This window comes from Pholcus phalangioides, unplaced genomic scaffold, assembly GCF_987345545.1.
Source record: "Pholcus phalangioides strain wild (caught in Gottingen) unplaced genomic scaffold, Ppha-v1.0 ptg000020l_1, whole genome shotgun sequence".
In the NCBI taxonomy this organism is placed as follows: Eukaryota; Metazoa; Arthropoda; class Arachnida; order Araneae; family Pholcidae; genus Pholcus; species Pholcus phalangioides.
The window spans coordinates 2,431,157-2,451,306 of NW_028301613.1; the positions used below are offsets into that span (position 1 = coordinate 2,431,157).

At 38.6% G+C, this 20,150-nt stretch overlaps 1 protein-coding gene across 1 annotated transcript in view; it reads left to right on the forward strand.

Annotated features, from left to right (window-relative positions):
• Nucleotides 1-20,150, forward strand: part of LOC149070755 (mannose-P-dolichol utilization defect 1 protein-like) — a 36,467-nt gene that overhangs the window by 6,559 nt on the left and 9,758 nt on the right. The gene's annotated exons all lie outside the window — the stretch shown is intronic.

Below are 20,150 nucleotides of genomic sequence, written 5' to 3' on the forward strand. Positions count from 1 at the left end.
TGAGCTTGCAAATTAAAGGCACAACATTGGTAAAAAGTAAAAATGACAGAATCTGTTAGATTCGATGATGACAAATGTGAATGAAATGCTCCACTCCAACTCAGAGATCACTAATGTGCCTTTTGGTAAAATTGACAATGCCATCAAAACCATAATTGGAGAAAATTGTCTTATAAAAATTAGAATTGTTACATTTGTGCAAGGGGTATTCAAACAGAATTCTTCTGCTTGCTACATTAATTTTTATAAAGAAAATAAATAATGCTTATCTGACAGCTGAATCAGGGTATGAGAAAATAATGATTAAAAATCCATTTTTTATTTAAATCAGATTTTTTGATTAAAATTAACTGTCCGCTTATTAATTAAAACAAATCTTAGTAATCATTAAGACTGCATATTTTCATTCACATATCTATTTTTTTCACCTAATCTCTCAAATTTAATTCAGCATAGATGAATAAACTAACAAACAATGAACAGTTGAACTACAAGCAAGAAATAGGAACAATAGGAACCAAAAAAAATCTGTGTTTATGTAACATGGAAGGTCGTTGAGCCTGAATTAACTATATGGATTAACATTTCTCTTGTAGGGAAGTGCTGTCATTCATGAGGATTCTACCTGTCTTTAAAGTGAATGACTTTTAGTGATTCAGTATTACATATGGTGCAAGGTTTCTCGATTCACTAGATGTACAACCAAAGGGTCATTCAGCATCAAACAAATGAAAAACATTCTATTGAAAATTTATGCATGCATTTATTATGATGCGTTCCAACTTTTATACAGTATGTTCCTATGAGACAAAAACAATTCGTCCATAAAAGGGGGGATGGCTGTTAGTCACAGGGTTTGAAATGCATACATTTATTATACAAGGGGAAATTATTGTTTGGCCATAAAAAAGAGGTTACTGCGTCTGAGGGGTGTTGGTTAAAATGAGTTTTACTGCATATGGTCAAACCTGCTTATAATGAATTCAGAAAAATAGAGAACCTATTCGTCATATGCAAGCTTTGCTGTTATCTGTACTGACTTGAAAAATGATGTGTTTAAGCAAATTGGGACAGAATTTACATTCACATTAATCATTCTTCAATAATCTGAGCATTCCTAAAATAAATATAGATTGAAGTAATATACATTAAAAAAAGGTTAAAAATGTAATTAAAATCTTATGTAATTGATTGTCTACAAAATAATTAAATATGTCTAAGCCACCTGGCAGTTGAATATTTAGGGAGCTAGCCTCTGACTGTGCAGATCTGGGTTCGAATTTTGGTTTGGACATGGATGTTTATTAACAAATTCTCTGGACAGATCACACCATCTCTTGGGAATACATGCAGATCACGTTAATATTAAACAACATTAATTTATATAAAAATATTTGTCAATTGTGTTTTTTCTTGATTTCAATGTGAACTGATGCTAAATATTTTGTGTTGAAATCTTTTTGCTTAATGCTGCATTTGAGAAATGTGGTGCTTTTTTAAACTAAGGATTTGGTTAATGGAACATTTTTTTGCCCCACTCCTCTGAGTCATTTGAAAAGAGCCGCTTTCACATCAGCATGAGCTGCTCTTCTTAATATCCTCTTGCAGATGTTCATTTTTCACTATCTGAAAATGTTCTCTTCTATTCTTTTTTATTCTTAAAAATCATGGATGAACTTTAAGAAATCCTGAATTTCCGTCATACCCCACTTTTTTATTTCCATTTCTGAATTTCAACCAACTTTATAGCTTCAATTTTTGAAGTAATGGACATTTGGATCTTCTCAAAATTAATTTGCACTAACACCATCATAACCAATGTCCAAATCTAACTAGAGATCGGCAAATGTGCACTAAAGGTGTTTTGGAAGTTATATTCTTCAGGATAAATAAGCTAGATACTTTGCATTTGTAATAATGTTTTCTTCAAGCAAAATAAGGTTTACAAGAGAAAAACTAAAGATAAAGTAGCAAAATGCGAAGCAAACAGGATTTTACAGTATTCAAAAATGCTCTACTGGAATTTCTTTGAGGGAAACAATTGGGGTGGGGGTTTGTGAAATCTTGTTATACATTTTACAAAAAAGTGAATTTACAGATAAGATTTAGATAAGAATAAAGAAATTTGTGAGAACGTGGTTGAAAATTTGATGTAATCAAACTTTGCTGAAGTCTATGTTAGTTATAACCAACCAAAATAACATGGTACAGCAATTACAAAATTACCGGACATTGGAAAATTTTTCCGTTTGTGAAAACTTGTAATATCCATGTTTGCTATATACGAATCTGACTGTGTATGCGTGTTGAAGTAAGTAAGTAGGCTGGAATTTGAACTAAAGGAAATTTATTTTGTCTGAAGAACGTATTCTTTTATTTTTATCTTATTAATCATTTATTTGGTTGCATTTAATTGGGTTGCTGTATTTTTGAAATATATGACATCAATATTTGTTATAGGCATCTTTTTCTCAGCCACCTTGTTGGGTATTTTGCCTGTTGTGGCGTTGTATTTGTGTGTGTAACTTAATTTAGGAAGATTTATGATGATTCATAAATACACAGACAATCGTGAAAAACCCTTACGTGATAGGGTAAAGTAATTTTTTTCCCATTATTGGTACCACAAAAACACCTCTAATATATCCCATAAAAAAATTAAAAATTTCATCCATGTTAGAGCAAGATCTTGTTTTACATCATTGAAGGTAACTATACAAATTTTTTCAAGCCCTCATTTCAATAACATAATTATTTACATTGACTGTGTGTAGTTTTTGAATCTCTAGCCAAACAATGATCTTGTGTGCTTTGATCTGTTGATCCCGAAATTGGGGGTCATCATCATTGGTTGATGTTCTGGAAGGAAGAGCTTAGGAAGGATAACGAGCTGTTCATATAGTTCATGATTGTAATTCATTGTACTTATAAGTTAAAGTTAAGTTGTTGAATCTACTAAGGCACCCATTTGAGTACTTACAGTTATTTGATTAATATTGTCATTTATTTTAAGTAAATTTAATTAACAGATGGTAATAAAGTAATAAAATTTATATATTAATGTAATTATTTTAATCTTTTAAGGGGCGGGCATTGGTGAGATAACTTGCTTCCTTAAAAATCTCTTATTTCAACATTGACAAGCCCAGATATTTTGAAAAGTTGATTTCTTTTGTGTGTGTGTGTGGAGTACTTTTCCCTACACCCTTTAGTTTGCAGCTGTTGAAAGCTGGAAGAAAGCCTGCTTTATTAAAAAATATATGGCATTTTGAGGTGGGGGGGGGGGGTTGTCCAGATATTTCTGCTGTGCCGCTTAAAGAGTTAATTGAATGTAGGATGTAAAAATTATAGTAGGAATGCTGGAATGTAAATTTGTAGAAATTCAGCGGATGCAAAAATGTGTCAGTCTGGCTGGTGATTTTAAATAAGGCTTATTTTCAGAGTAGGGCTTATATCAAAAGCATGCTGAAAAATCATGCTAAGGCTTATTTTCAGGGAAACAATACTATATTGGATACTGTTATTAGGATGATATATTTGCAAAATAATATGAACCAAAGTGCATGAGGAGTCTGCAACTATCTCCTGCAATAATCCTTCAAAAAGAGGGAAAGTCAGAGGAGAGCTCCTAAGGATAAGACCAAAAATTATACATGTAGTTTTCTAGAAATGAGACAAGAGTTTGAATCAGAGCAGAAGTTGATAGTCACCATGGACTCAGTGATCAAGTACGATTAATAAAATTTAATAAGTTGTATAAATGCATTAGTTTTGTGTGGGTGTGTGGCATATGAATTTTTCTTAAATTAATGTGAAATATATAATTGTTTTTAATTGTTGATCCCAGTCAATTGTCTAATTATGTGTTTGATAATTTTTTGAATGCTAAGTAATTGATCGAAGTTAAATTGCAGATCACAACACAATGTCGCAGAAGAATTTCTCATGAATATTTGCATTATTTAATTTAACTTTTATTTGTACTTGGCCTGGTCGTCACCATTCATGTGAACTTTAAAAGGTTTAGCTTTTGTATGACCCCCGCCACCAAACCACACATGCATTTTGAATTGTCACTTGTCGGAATGTGTTGTGTATCTAATGTGATGTTTGTTTTGGAAAACTGCATGTTATGTACTCAAGAAGTTATGCCATCCATCTATATTCGCTAGCAGAAATCCTTTTGATTATTTTGCCTGTTATGTGCGACCACTGCAATCTGTGTGTTCATCTCTTTTTGCTTTCTGTGTTGCCATCAATTGAAGCCTACAGCCATATATACCATTACATTTCTCCAGTTTGGTAGATTTATCTCGAATCATTGTTTAAAGAATCTCTTTGAAAAACCTTCGGGATGCTCCGCGGTGCCCCGACAAAGATTGGTGGCGCACAGTTTGAAAACCCTCTGGACTAATAAGTTCTTGGATTTTTCCCCTCGTAATTTGACCAGAGGGCATTCGGGTAAGTGCTGACAAACCTCACGACACCATAGTTCATATTAGAAAGTATTGTAAGCCCTCGGATAAGTGCTAACTGAAAAACACTAGATAATCTTTCAAGAGTAGATTTAATGTTTCGTGGACACTTTGTTTTTCTGAAATAGTATAGGCTACGTATATATACCATCAGTTACTTTTAAACTTTCCTCGTAATGCATGGACAATTCCAGGCCCGGTCCAGGTGCCTCAAGTGCAAAAGGGACTTCATGAAGATGAGATCCAGTTAAAATCTTCGAGAGTGAACTAGAGTGTTAGGCAGACATTTCTGAACAGGTAGGGGGCCTTAGAAAAGTCCCTTTGATGCTCGTAAGACGGCCCTGCGTAGACCACCAATGTGTTGTTGTAGGAAATAAACAAATAACGCCCGGAATTCTGCTTTAAAAAGCGATGGGTATATATATATAGCACATTTTTATTTTAATATCGGAAATATTCAACGGATTCTCAAAGTGTGTGTGTTCTTGTGGCTCATCACCACCCATTTTTGAGGGACATCTCAACGCATTGGTGTATTGATGTGTGCTTATTCAGTTCTTTGCAGTGGGTTTTCTTTTTACATTAGACCAGGAGGTTCTCAAACTGTACACCGCGACATCCTGGTACGTCTCCAACCTCGTCAGGAGCGCCACGGAGCAGTGATCCTGACAAAGGTTTTTCGAAAATATTTTTTGTTGAACAGCTTTAGGGAGCAGGCGGAGCTTGCGGATAAGTATCGAATAGGGGAAAGGGACACCTCGTGTGGAAAAAGTTCGAGAACCCCCTGCGTCAGCATATTCTGGGAAGTCACGGATAAATGATGAAGTCGGCCCCCCATAACTTTTTCCAGGAAATAATTTCTCCGATTCGGCACACTACTGTAAATGCATAATGAAGCAAACTGATTCATAGGAAAGAGAAACTATTCCATGGAAAAAGACAATGCTTCTGAAAGTCACATTTTAATATAAAACTGCGCACTATCACCATATAATATAGTACAATATATTGCCGTACAAATATAGAAGATTAATTTCCTCCCCCATTCTCTACATATCATAGCGCTGTTGACCCAAAATTATAGGTTTTTATTTACCCATCTTTAAGGAAAAACTCTTCAGAACCCCTTTTGTGTTTTATCTTGGGTTTTTTAGGGCTCAAAAGCTCATAGCTGCTTTCCTCCTTTTCTTAGTCTTTGACACTGCTCTATATACAAACTAGTAGCTATTACCAAGGCACCTGCAGATAACGTGGCATTTCTAGGCGTTATGAGAATCTAGCTAAATCCCCCATACATAAAGTGGTATTTCTAGGAGCTGAAGCTCTACCTAAGGCGCCCAAAGAAAAGGCGTTACTTCTTGCAGCTTGAATCCTAGTCATTACTTCATAGGTTCAGTGGTCTGTCCACAATAAGTTCCCGTGCCTAATTTCTTCAAAAGGCGCCTTAGTCAATGCTCTTGGTGGCCCTTCAGAACAGAATGAGCATTTCGTGAACGCCATATCCTCATACCTATGAAAGGTATTTCTAGGAGCTCTACCAAGAACCACTAATGGCAAAAGAAAAAAGTTAGAGCTAGAAGCAGGCAAGATTCTGTCCTTTAATAAAGGTGGGGGACAGAGGCTGATCTGAACATGCTTCCAGATGAAGAGCTTGAGAGCAATTGTCAAAAATGGTAATGAAAACCTCCACTTTCTTTTTTTCCTTCTTCTCAGTGATTGGGTTAGTACAAACCCAATCACTGTGAAACTGCAACAGGCATAAATGTAGATTTTTTTCCCCTTACTCATCCATAATTTTAGTTAATGAAGGTAGAAAATGAAAAAGTCAATATTTTTCAAGTTGTCATTTAAAAAAATAGGCGCCAATGTAGGCAAAATTTCGATTGGGGGAGCAATTGCTCCCTCTGCTCCCCCCCCCCGGCTACGCCACTGCCCTACTCCTCCACACCTCCTGGTAATTTTTTTTTTTTTGGCCATCATGGCTCTGATATAGCTCCAAGTTGAACATTCTTATTTTGTGAATGACCAAAAGAATAATCTAGAGCATCAGTAAAAATGTACATGATCAAAAGAGTGACCTATAAAGCAAAGAACCTTGGCATTGAACAACAAAACAAGTGACCTAGAACGTGTGCAAGTATGTGAGTGATATAACGTAATTTATTTTTCCTCAGTCAGTTACGACAATACTACACAAATTAGAGTTTACAATTTAATTACATATTTCACAATATTTGAAAGAAAATGCAAAGAGAAAGAAAAAAATGTTTGAATGGACACGGTATATAGAACAGTTAATTCATAACGTGATGAATAGGGCCGGTTTTACCGGTGCAAAAAGCCCCCCCCCCATTCGCGAATCGTGTCGGAGGAGGCAATTTTTGCGTCATTACTGTCCCGTGAAATACGGGACAGATTTATTGTACCATATTATCAGGCTCTTGGTGTGGTGATCGTTCCATCACCCCCCACCCCATACCTCTTGGTTGGATATCAAGGGACGAAGAAGTCGGAAAAGCTTTCTTCCTAGAATAGGATTACTGCTATTCAACTTGTAAACAAGAATATAAACCCAACTTGTTTGATTTAATTAAGAGATTTAAAAACATTAAAAAGCAAAACGTCACACATTTATGCAGGGTACTCATCACAAAGGATCCATCTTCAAACTTATTTTAATTGAATTTTATGATAAAATTCGTGTAGTGCATGCATTATATACGGGCAAAAGCTGCTAATAAAAGTGGTTAAATTAAAGTGATATTTCCGTATGATTTCTTTCATATTTATAAAACTCATGAACTTCATTTGAAATTATCCCTTTTAAACCCAGTACTGAGAAACAGAAGGGCAAGTAAACACCAGATAAAGCACCGGGTCCTGCAACTTGGGCACACCCCCTAACTATTCTGAGGCAACTTGGACGGTGCTCCGAGCCGAATTGGGGGGGGGGCGCTTGTAACTCCTCTTTTTTCTGAGCATAACTATTTCAAGGAGACTCCAAGAAAGACTGCTCCGGAGAAAGCACGCTACGGCCCTGGGGAAGGAGCAGAACTGTCTTAAGAGCATCATGGGGCCCCGGGCCAAGTGGTTTTTCTGAGGCCCTACCTAGTAAATTCTAACTAGATCTAATTTTTGTGAGGCCCCCCCCCCCCGTACTCTTGAGGCTTCCGGGCCGCCCATGCGTTAAGACGGCACTGGGAAGGGGTTGTTTTTTCCCTCTGTAGATTTTTTTTAACCTCAGGGACTTCGGCTTTAATTTCAACGATAACGCACAATTCTTGAAGTTTGGCTGAACATCCTTGAGGTTAAAAAAATAATATCTAAAGCGAAAAGAAGCAACCCGCTCGTTTGTGCATACAGGGTCTAAACGGATTATGCATAATCGCCGGTAAAAGTGATAAATGTTGCGAAATTTATCGAACTTACCGAGATGATTGGTGATTATGCATTACCGATATGCTTTACCGATTCAACGCATTTACCGTAACATACATTTAATGCCATATTTCTTCAGCTTCAAAAAACCTCATTTCAAATATACGAACATATACGACATATCCGAAATTTCTCTTATTCGAAATGGATTTGCCGCTGTTTGTTTTGGATATGTGAGGTACACTACTTTATTTCCATATTTCCATGGAAGTCCCAATTATCCTACCCTATTCTGCTGCGTATAGTCCGTTGATTATACGTTTTGAAAAAATTGCGTTGAAATAAAAAACAACTTCGGATCGATTGGTAAGGGACAATTCTAGGTTATGGTGTATCGCAGGGAATTTTTCACTCTAATAGTGTTGTTAATAAATGGAATAGCTTGACCCCGGGGTAGTAAATTCTAACACAATTGACACGTTTAAAAAAAAATACGATAAACACGTTGGGTTAAATCGAGAAGCTATCCATAGTTAGAATATATAAGACAACCACAAATATTTTTTATGGGCATTGTATAATATTTTATCATATATATATTGTTTATAGTTTTTGTGATTGCATTTTTAATTGGGTTGTTGTATTCTAGTAATATATGACATCCATACTTGTTATGGCCATCTTTTTCTCAGCCATCTCGTTGAGCATTTTGCCTGTTGTCAGGGCCGCAACTAGATGCTTGGTCACCCGGGGCAAGCGCGCATTTTTACGCCCGCTTGTAATGTTGAAGGAGAGGTTTCAAAATGAAATTTGCGCCCCCTCTGGTCCAGCGCCCGGGTCACGAGATCCGCTTGCTTCCCCCTAGTTGCGGCCCTGCCTGTTGTGGCCCTGTGTTTGTATATGAGTTTCTTAGTGGATCAAACCTGCATGGCGAGTTATAACTTCGAAGCGGCTTTAGTGTGGATTTGTAACTACTGCATCTTATCTACAAATTTTTTTCTGAGAAAGGTTGCATTAGTCATAATTACATTAAAAATTTAATCACAAAATCATGGAACTTCTATTAGCGTGTAATTCGCATAACGAGCAAAAAATTTGAAAAAAAAAATTGATCCGATTAACGAGCGATGATTCGCATTACGAGCAAAAATTTTGCGCTTTGTTTATTTATTGTCACGTTTTCACAACTAAGCTGATGATTTTTCGCTTTCGTGCACACACGTACTGTATAATTGTAGGTAATATTCTCCCCTACAGTGTCCGGTCAGCGTGCCTCACTGGAAAAATTGTGTGACTGCTATACGAAACTAGATGTCTCATTGTAATCGCGCGTATGTGCGCTTGTTTTTTATATAAATTCTGCTTGGCCAGGAGTTGACCATAGACGAACTGATGGACTTCCATTGCATGCAACAGCAAGAGCTTATATTGAGGGTATTTTTTTCTGAGGGAGAGAAACGTGAGAAGCCCCTCACTTTTGAAATGTGATTAGAGCGATGTGTGAAATGTGGGAATCTGTGCAAAATTCTGTAGAAAAGTACCAATGAAATAGAAACACAGTAAAGCAAGCAATAAATCTGTCCAACGGCAATGCAATTTCCCATCTCCGAGAAATCCTAATAGGAGGAAAAGGAGGCAAAAAGCAAGTGTCTCATTGTATACATTCTTTTTAAAATCACACAAAAAGAATAAGAACCTAAAAACACGAGTCCGTAAATCGTCTTATAACATGAGATAGTCCTCTTCTATCTCGTTGTTTAGAATAAGTTGATTTGTATACATTATCGTATCGCATGTTTGTTTATGGCGTTATTACATTATGTATATTTTATTGTATTATATTATTATTATTGCATTGTATTATTGATTAAATGTCGTTCTTATTACTCATTTTTATGTGAATGAATAATTGTGGAACGAATTATCCGATTTTTCATTATTTCCTATGGTGAGTTTGATTTGAATAACGAGCACATTCGCGGAACGAATTAAGTTCGCTAACCGAAGTTCCACTGTATAGTTATTTTTTTTAATATGTATCTTAAAGATATTTTTCTAGTAATGCATATTTAACGTGATTCGGCGCCTCTTCTCATTTGGCGTCCGGTGCAATTGCACCGGTCGCACTGCCCTAAGACCGCTCCTGGTGATGAAGAAAGCTGGGACAGGGAAGAGAGCAGTAGCTCTATGACCAAAGTAGTGTGCATTTATGTGAATGGCAAAAACAGTGTGCAATCATGTGAGTGACCAAAACAGTGTGTGAATGACTAAAAGACTGACTTAGACAGTGTGCAATCATGTGAGTGACCAAAACAGTGTGCAATCATGTGAGTGACCAAAACAGTGTGTGAATGACTAAAAGACTGACTTAGACAGTGTGTGAGCATGGGAGTGACCAAAAGAGGGTTTTTCCCAACCTTTCTAATGCCACAGACCCAGAAGCGCATTTATGGTTTTGCTACCTCTGGGCTACACAAATTTTGCCGCTCTTCTCCCATTCTAGACTAATTTTCTTGACTACTCTTTCCTCGAATTCACCACCCTGTGGTGACAACAACTTGATATACAACTTGGATACCAACTCGGCCTCCTCCCACTCCTGCAAGTACGTGCTTGCAATTTCTCTAAATCGCTCTTTTGGCCACTTTTTGATCCTTTGCTGCCTTTACTGTCTCGGCAGCAGGGGGCTGTCTTAAGCTCATCAAGGGCACCTTTTTGATATTTTTGAGGCCCTACCTGGATAGAAATGTTTGTCCGCATCAATTTACATGCTTACTCTAGAAAGTTTTCACCGGATCTCATTTTTATGAGGACCCCCTTCCCCTGCTGTTGAAGCTCCGGGCCGAGCCCTGGTAGGCCCATGTGTCAAGGCAGCACTTGCTCGGCAGAGGCGGATTTATTTCGAGTTATACAAATTTTGCCGCCCCCCTTTCATATTTTACTAATTTTCTCTGTCACTCATTCCTCAAATTTGCCACCCCTGTAAACTTACCACCCTGGGCTATAGCCCGGTAAGCCGTCCCCGAAAATGCGCCACTGCGCGGACGTCTGTAGTAAAGCTCGATGCATTACGGACCCCCTGTAGTGAAGACCAATTTCGAGCTGCTACCCCATAAATTCCAAAATGTACTGTTTTTTATAACTTGCATATCATATAAAAAGAAATTGAAGTAAATTATAATTTCACAGCACTAAATGTGTCATTCATGCAATACCAGTAAATGAAAATGATCCCGGGACCCCTTACAAAGTACTCACGGACTACAGGTTGAAAAACTGTTCTCTCAACTATATGGTGTTAGTTTCCTTGTATGTCGGTTTAGCTCTTATCATATCCTCTAAATCAGTGGTTCTGAATTGGTACTGGGATACTTCAAGGGGGTCACGGAAGAAAATGGAGAAAGGGGCCATGACAAGTGGTTTGGAGAGATGAAAAGAAAAATTAGGGTGTGAAGAAATAAAGCTTTTATATTTAATGCTATACATATTAGTGACTATACACTTACAGAATCCAACAAAACCACCCATAAAACCAGGGCCGTCTTAGGGCATGGACCCACCCGGGCCTCGCCGCCTACATTTTGCAGCCGGTTCCCTAGGATGGAGTTTTTCGCAGGCCCCTCCTCTATATTAAACTTATAGTGTGAAAAACAAAAAAAAAGATGAAAACCATGTCAGTCCCACTCTTGTGAGGGGTCATGCCCGGGAGTCTCATGTCTATAAGTGACCCCACCTTACATTTTGTATAGTAAAATAAATTCTGAAAATTAGTGGGAAATATATAGGCTTTTTATTTCCAGCTAAGTATGGGACTACCATAGCATCACTTTGCTTGGGGGGGGGGGGCATGATGTTGAGACGGGCCTGATAGAACTCGGACTAGCGGGGAGATCAATAAATTCTAGGCCAGTGGTCCGGAGGCCAATATTATTTGCAAAATTTTCGTTCAGTATAAATTCACTTGAAAAATCAATTCAATACGTATAAAGGATTTTGCTTGTAGATGAGGATCGAAAACTCTGGGTAAGACAGGAGAGCCACGAGAAAAAAAATATGGTTCAAAGGGGGCCACGGGCAAAGAAAGGTTAAGAAACACTGCTCTGAATAGTAGCGCTTACAAATGTAACTAAACTGGGAAATATTTACTATATCATTAGATTTATTTTACGTGTTCCAAAAATACGTTATCGCTTATCTGGGGTGATGAGAGAATCACAACTTTCAGGCACTTATTGAGACTTTAAGAATTTATTTCTCTTTTATACTGAACCTTTAAAATTAAAAAAAGAAAGGTCTTTTGATCCGATCAATAAATCTATCAATCACTTTGTATCTGATCTCTTTTTGAACCTGCAGAATGAAATTTTATATGGAAAAAAAGTTTATAAAATTTTTTATTTAATTTTTTAGAATTCGGCACAAAAAAATTGAATCATCGATATTATTAATGGCCCACCCATAACAAAGCAGAAGCAGCATGTACTACGCACATACACCTCCGCTTTAGATGTTATCCAGTATCCAAAGAATTTTAAGAATTTTTTTTTCCCGCCATCCACCCTATCTCCCACATAACCGAGAAGAGAATTTCTTATAATGTTCGAAGTTTTTTTTTTTTTTTAAAGGAAGTTCAAGATTTGAAAAATGATGGCAGGCATTTCCAAATATCTGAATAAAATTGCTTGAGCTCTCTTTCACCCCCCTGGGCCTATTTATTATAGGTTGTGCTTGGAATGGGGGGGGGGGGGTCGGAAGACTTATATATTGAAGAAGAAGGGTATCATCATTGACGATATCTATTAAACTTCCCTTCCTGGACGCGCATTTTTTCTAGTCGTTTATCAAGATAGAATTTCAAAAAAAAGAGGGGGGGGGGGTTGGCCTTCTCTATGTATATTATATTTAGATATTATTATTCGTTTGTGAAGCTTTTTCCTCTTTCCCTCTCTTTTCCTCCGCAAATTTATTTTTCATTATTCAATTTTTTCGTATTAATCAATCGACAGGTTCCCTCATACCCCGCCTCCTCCCCCGTACCATATTCTGGCAACTAACTTATCTTGTGTCAGGAATTTTTTCGTTGAACAAATGTTACCGTGGTATGAGCTGTCTTGTATCTTTGGATATTTATTTTTTTTCTTCGTAACTTTATTTTTTTTTTCCTCGAAGAATTTACCCGCTGGGCTCCGCGCGAGAATAAAAGATAGTGTTATGAATAAAGCAGGGGGATGTGTTTGCACATGGCAGCATCATTGCTTTAATGTAATTCGTTTTAGTCCACACTGCGGATGTTTTTTGCGTGTATTTGATTTCCATTATAATTTTACGTGACCTCCGATTTGGATTTGCTGTTTATTTTCAGTTATTTTCAGGGAAGTCTACATATATTTTTTTAAAATCAAAGATTGTTTTGAATTACAGTAAGTCAGAGGCGTTCGCAGGTAGGGCACAGGGAGTCCGTGCCCCCAAGACGATCGAAAATTAAAAATATGTTTAAATAATTTCGTAAAATAATTTAAATGTCAAAATAAAACACTTTTATGTGCTGTCTTAATCAGTTCCTGTTAATTTCAAAGCTGTTTGAAGGTTAGTTTCTGAAAATACTTTGGAAGAAATTTTTTGCGCCCCACCCCTTCCTTAACCAGGTTTGCCCCCCTCCGAAGGTCGATCCTGCGTACGCCCCTGCACTATCCCTGCAATTTTCCGATCACGCTTTGCCATGTGATTATGATTCCTAACGATGTTCTCTACTTCCCTGAAAAGTTTGTACATTGAGTTTTGAATCATCCTGTACAATTCACTTGAGGATAAATGTAGGGGGTTTGCTGAAAGCTACGGCTTGAGATGGGAAGGGGGGCGGGTGTTTGTCAAAAACCCTAGCGGAGGGACCTCTGGCTGAACAGTGAGTAAATAAGGTGCTAGACTCATATTTTTAAATCGAAGACATATCTATAAATCGATATAATTTTTAGCTATACGGCTTTGTCAAGGTAAATGGTATCAAATTGCTTCTGTTGCGATAACACCGGTGTTGTAAACGGTGGTTAAAGTAAAGGCTCTAGCCAATATCAAAAGTACTTGGCTGCCTGGCTGCTGTTTCACTTCCATATACTATGACTGACCATAGGTGCCGAAACCTGGGGGCTGAGTCCCCTCCCCCCCAATAATTAATGATTATACAATGCAACGCAATATACGAAACAACTAGCAATTTTCAGGCTCCTCAATGTTTTTTTTACGTCGGTGCCTCTGTGAACTGATTGTCCTGGGTCATTAAAAGATTTCGCAGAAAATTCGCGATATCGTCTATTAATTTGTATAATGACAGTAGAAATTCAACCTCCAGGTAAATGTATTTGCACTCGGTCGTCTATATCTGGAATTGATATAGCCATGATCTTTGAAGGATCTCCCCTTTCCACTTTGTCAGTGTTCGTTGACAGGTGGGAAAGGGGAGATATTCCGAGATATATATATAATTTGTCTGAATATTCGGAGTTTCCATCATGTTGTCGGCATGCTCGTTTGATATCATTGGCATCTATATTCTCGCTTGAGAGATGCGTAAAACGATCCCGGTTGGGAAAGGGCGAATCCATTAATCAAAAACTTTGGATCCCGGAATGAAATTTTTGAGCGAAAGGGAGGGGGAAAAATTCTTTCTTGCGCATCATAATCGTACTTTGTTATTGTAGGTTGGGGGAAAAGAAAAATTGTCTCTAAAATTAAATTTTATTTTAATAAAAATAAAAATTGTGAATTCCTGATAAATTGCTCCTCTTCTTCCCCATTGAAGGTATCCATACCAAGGTATCTTATGCAATATTCGGGGTAATTTCATCCTCGTTTTTCTTATTTTCGGTTGAGTACAAACGGTACGCGAATTTTTTTTATTTATTCGATCCCATTGATCTCACATGCTGTGTTACATGTGTGGAGTATGACGTAGTCAACTCGGTCTTGACTGATACATAGTGGCTGTCCCTTTCGGAGCGTGTTGGTGGTGTGAAATATTTAGGTATTTCCTTGGAAATGGTTTCAAGTTTTTCCGCAGGAGTGGTGACCTCGATAAAGCGTACGACTGGACGTCTCACAAGTTCGAAATCAGCTGAGTCTTTTTCAGAGTCTTTCCAGACCAGGAATGATACTTTCATTTGTAAAAGAAAGAGGTTGCCAAGAATATGTTTACTATAAGATACTATGGGCTGACTTGAAATCTGACGCGATGAGAATTTAAATATTCTGAGGAAAGGGTATTAGAACAATAATAAGCAAAAGTCTACGGTGTCCAATAAGAACAAAAAGTTCGGGGAAACTGCTCTAGAGCAGTGTTTCTCAACCTTTTTTTTTATTCATCCGTGGCCCCTAATCTCATCCAGGAGCGGGACCTTTTCTACTTATTGAATTAATTTTTTTTCAGTAAATTTATAGTGAACAAAAATTTTATAAACGATGTGATGTTCTGGGAGGGGGGGGGGGGGTCGTATTTCATTGGAAGTAACAGCTTACATACTTACTATGGAAAATAATTCCCAGGTCTCATCATGTAGTCTCCATGTAGACACGTCTCCCGGGACAAGCCCAGATGAGCCCATGCACTTATTAAGATCGCTCGAGTTTTGTAAACAGTTCTGCTGGATCCTGAAAGTAATCGAACTTTTTTCTCACCATATTTCACTTAAAGGCGTTGTTTTTTCGCATCTGAATTTTCTTTCATTTTTTCTTGCGGCGGCTCCCCTTAGTCGGTTGCCATGTATTCCTCCTTAACTTGATTTTCGCCTGTGGTCCTCGGTTGAGAACCAACTGCTTTTGAGGATGGTTCCAACTGCAGTTACGCGGAACCCTATGCTTCCGAGAAAGACCTTTCGGGTTTTCGCCCGCGGTATCTGTCAAACGCTGGGAAATTTCTCTTTGATGTTGCGATAAAAATATCTACATCATGTTTGTTTGGATTCTACTGAATAGTCTTGTCATCTCCAGGGATTTCCTCGTGAATAAAAAAATCCAATACCCACTACAGACAAAGGATTGAAAAAGCTCGTGGTTAAGGTTGAAAATTCATGTCTAACCATTTCGCCAATTAGTGGTAAGGGGTCATTAAAGTATTACGTCAGCATAGGGGGGGGGATTTCGGATTTGCTGACTTTTGATGACAAGGAGGAGAGGGGGGTTTGAAGGTTGCTTAGGTCATCAACCACCCCTTTTTGAAGGTATGAAATATTCTAAGCTGCTGACGAAATTTTGCTGGGGGGAGGAGGAGGGGGGGGTGTAAAAAATGGCTGAAAATCTGCTTACGTAGTACTTTAATGGCCTCTAAACTGAAACAGATAGGATGAAAACTGTCGGATGTATCTCGAATACAAATTCAACGACATCTCACTTACTGTAGTCCGCATTACTACTATACCGCACACCAACTCCGGTCACATATCGCCATACGGCAATTTCCAACCAGTGGAGTTGGGTGGGCAATGAAGGCGCCATCTATAGGTCTCAATGGGTAAGAGCCATCGCGTAAAGAGGCCATTGAAGTATTACGTCAGCATCGAGAGAGTGAGTTTCGGATTTGATGACGCGGGGGGAGGTTGTGCTTGAATGATGATTATGTGATCAGCCGCTGTGGTGGTCGAGTAGTTATAGTGACAGACTCGCCTCGCGAGGTCCCGGGTTCGAACCCCACCGTCGCCACAGTGGTGGTCGGCTGAAGTTGGTTTTCTGTGGAAACTAACTTCGTCAGATTTCACTACACGTACACACACATTCCAACATGTACCAATTCGTTAGAGGTTCCGCAGAGGAATATGAACGAGGTACATGTAAAGTTAAGTAGTAGTAGTAGTAGTGACACCGTTCCACTGCTGTGGTGGTGGTTATAATTACGGACTCGCATCGCGGGGAACCGGGTTCGAGCCCCACCGTCGCCACAAAAGGCTTGGGGGCACAATGAATCTCTTAAAGAGAAACTTTGAGTTCTTAACCTTGAAATAGCATTGAAATTAACATAAATTGACTATAACAACATATGGAGGTATTTTCTTTTTATATAACGTTATACAGTCGAATCCTGTTATAACGAACTCCAAGACACCAGAGAAATCACTTCGTTATAAGAAATTCTAGGTTTTCGCATTGTTCCTATATAAACTTACCTGTGGGATTAGAAAAATGTTGGTTAAAACGAGATTTTTGCTATAACGGCATTCGTTAAAACATGATTCGATTGTATTTTATTTTTTTGTCGTCTTGGGGGTCACGAGTCCCCTACGGCCCTCTCCTGCGTACGTCTCTGATTCCAATATAAGGTAGGAGATTGGGGTGGGGGGCAGAGCTGTCGAAATCTTGCTGACGGTAGTGGGAGGACAAAAATGACTAATAATCTGCTGACGTAATACTTGAATAGCACCTAATCTAAAATGGCGGAACATCTTAAACAGCAAAAGTACGGTGTCCAATATCCTACGCTATAACTATGATCAAAAACCCACGGTTAGAGACAGAAACTGCATCCGGTCGATGTTGGGTCCTGTCCACCCCTGACTAAATCCTGCCGGTCAGTTTCAAGACTCCGTGTTTGATCCTCGGCCGGTCTATTTGTGTTTAATGCTTACAAAATTTAGGATTGGTTCAATAACACACACACACACAAGGAAATAAAAAAAGGTCCTTACGAATTGAATGAAAGACAATGATCATGACGGATCCTCTTGTCTCGTTTGAATAAACAAAACTACGCCGTATGATTGCGACCTGTCATTTTCTCGTGTCCGTCCTCGATGTCCGATCGACGACTTCGTGCCTCTTGATGGATATCGCGCTCGCTCTGCACTTATCCATCACTGACACCGTGTGTGTGTATGATGTACGTGTTGTAATTTCCATCGCGTACTACGGTCGGTCGTGTACACAATGGGGTCCTCGTGTTTACACGAGGGCGAGAGGACGGCATGGTTGTATGTTTATAGTGTACCTATTGTGTACTAGCACATTCAAGTCGTTCTAGGTTCTGAAGAATTGGTCGCGTTGTTTGCTCGAATATGTTCGCAGTATCGAAAAAATTAGAGGGTAGGTGTGTTTTCGTTCTCTCTACTTTTCTTATGTTATAAGTTGACGTATCAGTGTGTGCGTGTGTCGCTGTCCATCACGCAACGCCAGCATTTGTTTCCAGGTCTTAGATCGATTTAATATTTATAGTGCAAGTACTTACTGTGTATATAGTTTTGTACAGGGTGTCCACTCTTATCATTGTGTAGTAGCTAATTCATTGATCGTTATTCTAGAGCAGCGGTTCTCAACCGGTGCTCCGCGGAGCCCTTGAGGCTCCTTGTGCACTCTCCAGGGGCTCCGCTGCCGCTCGAGGAAAATAAACAGTAAAATTAAAAAAATAATAATTATAAACATTTTTAAATAGTAAAAATAAATCTAACTTTGATGAATAATTAAAAAATTGGCCTACGGGGCTCCGCCATAGAATTTTTTACTTAAAAGGGCTCCGCGAGTCAAAAAAGGTTGAGAACCGCTGGTCTAGAGCATAGTTTCCCAACCTTTTTTGTCCCATCGCCCCCTTCTTCAGTAATTTTTTCCCCCGGAACTTCCCATCGTCCCAAGGGGTCGTTAACATCCACGTTGGAACGTGGGAATCACTAGTATAGAGACTAGACTGTACATGCTATGGCCTTTTTTGCATGCCAAATGCCTCCCGTGACAAACAACCAAACCACTTAAGTCGCTCACGAAAGATTATCAAATCATTTAAGTGACCCGTGACATATTTTTGGATTACTTCAGTGGGTCGCGGCACATTTTCAGATCATTAAAGTTCCCAACGTCATATATCCAGAACGCGTAAGCAACCAAAGCACATTTCCAAATCACTTGAGTGACCCGTGACACATTCCCAGTTCATTTAATTGGTTCTTAGTACATTTGCAAATTGTTTTACGATCTTTTGAGCGGCCCGCGGCATTTTTATACAGAACTTAAAAAGCTCTTGGGATAATTTCAGATCATTCAAGTTACTCAAAGCGCATTTCCAGTTCATTGAAGAAGCCTGCGACGCACTTTCAAATCACCCAAGTGACTCGCGGCACATCTCCAGAGTGGCGTGAGCCACATGTCCAGGTAACTGGTGGCCTGCGACACGTTTCCAAATTAATAAAGTGGCCAAATGAATTAGAAAAAATGCTAGATAATATTTCGGCTACTCTAGCGAAATGAGTAGGTTCCTAACAATAAGAAAGATTTTTAATTCGCCTACGACATATATGCATTTCCTCAAGATGTCACACAAAATTGATTTCTTATATACGGTCCCCGGGTTCTTATTTAGTAGAAAAGTCTTTTGCGACCCAGATTGGCCGGAGATGCAGCTACAGTAATCGAAGTTGAGACATCTTTCTTGTTGGAAAATGGGGATCATGTATAAAATTACTTCAGAAAAAAACAATTTCGAGCAATTTAATTTTTTTCATCAGGTGCACCCTAACAACTCCTAATGCTGTTATACCATTTGAATAAAATCTCAAGAAATTGTTCTTGGTTATTTAGCGGGGTGCAAATATTTACTGCCTCCTTCAAGCTTGTTTTGAATGATGCGTTTTCTGACGAAAAGTTTGCCTAAAATTCAACTTGGTCAGTTTGGGTTGTAAGAAAATTTTTTGTTGTTGTTTTGTCATGTCATTACATGAGAAATATTTTATTAGAAATGACATGATATATGGGCAGAAGTTCAGAAATGAGCTGGAAAGGGGCAGAAATTTTGAAAATGGCAAAGAAGTGTTGGGGGGGGGGGGGTTGAAATTTCGGTAGCATTGCTCTAGCGTTTGCCTACCGAAGGATGTTCCGAAGTCTTCGCGAGTTCCAATCCTGTTTAGCCCCACGTCAGAATCTTTCATGGCATAGGAGTAGGATTTCCACTTGTGACCGCCAAGAGATGTCAGCGCAGAATTTTGTTGCCTCAGGAAAGTTCTACACCAGACGTCTTCAACCTTTTTCCAGTCGCGAGCACTGCCTGTACCCATCATCAAAAGAAGAGCACCCTTACGGCAAGTATGAAGTATGAATGCATGAAATCACAGGATGATTTCAATTCTTCAATGCAATATGTACAAGGTGTTTAATTGGAACGGTGATCAAGTGCTCGCGAGCAACGGGTTGTCAAAGTGGGTGTCGCCAACCTCTGTCAGGGGCATTGCGAAGTATTGATGTGTGACAGTTGAGTAATTTGAAATGATGCTTTTTTTAGACAATTCTGGGTTATTCTGTCGCTTACATCTCGCAAGGGACAGAGTGGGGCCATGT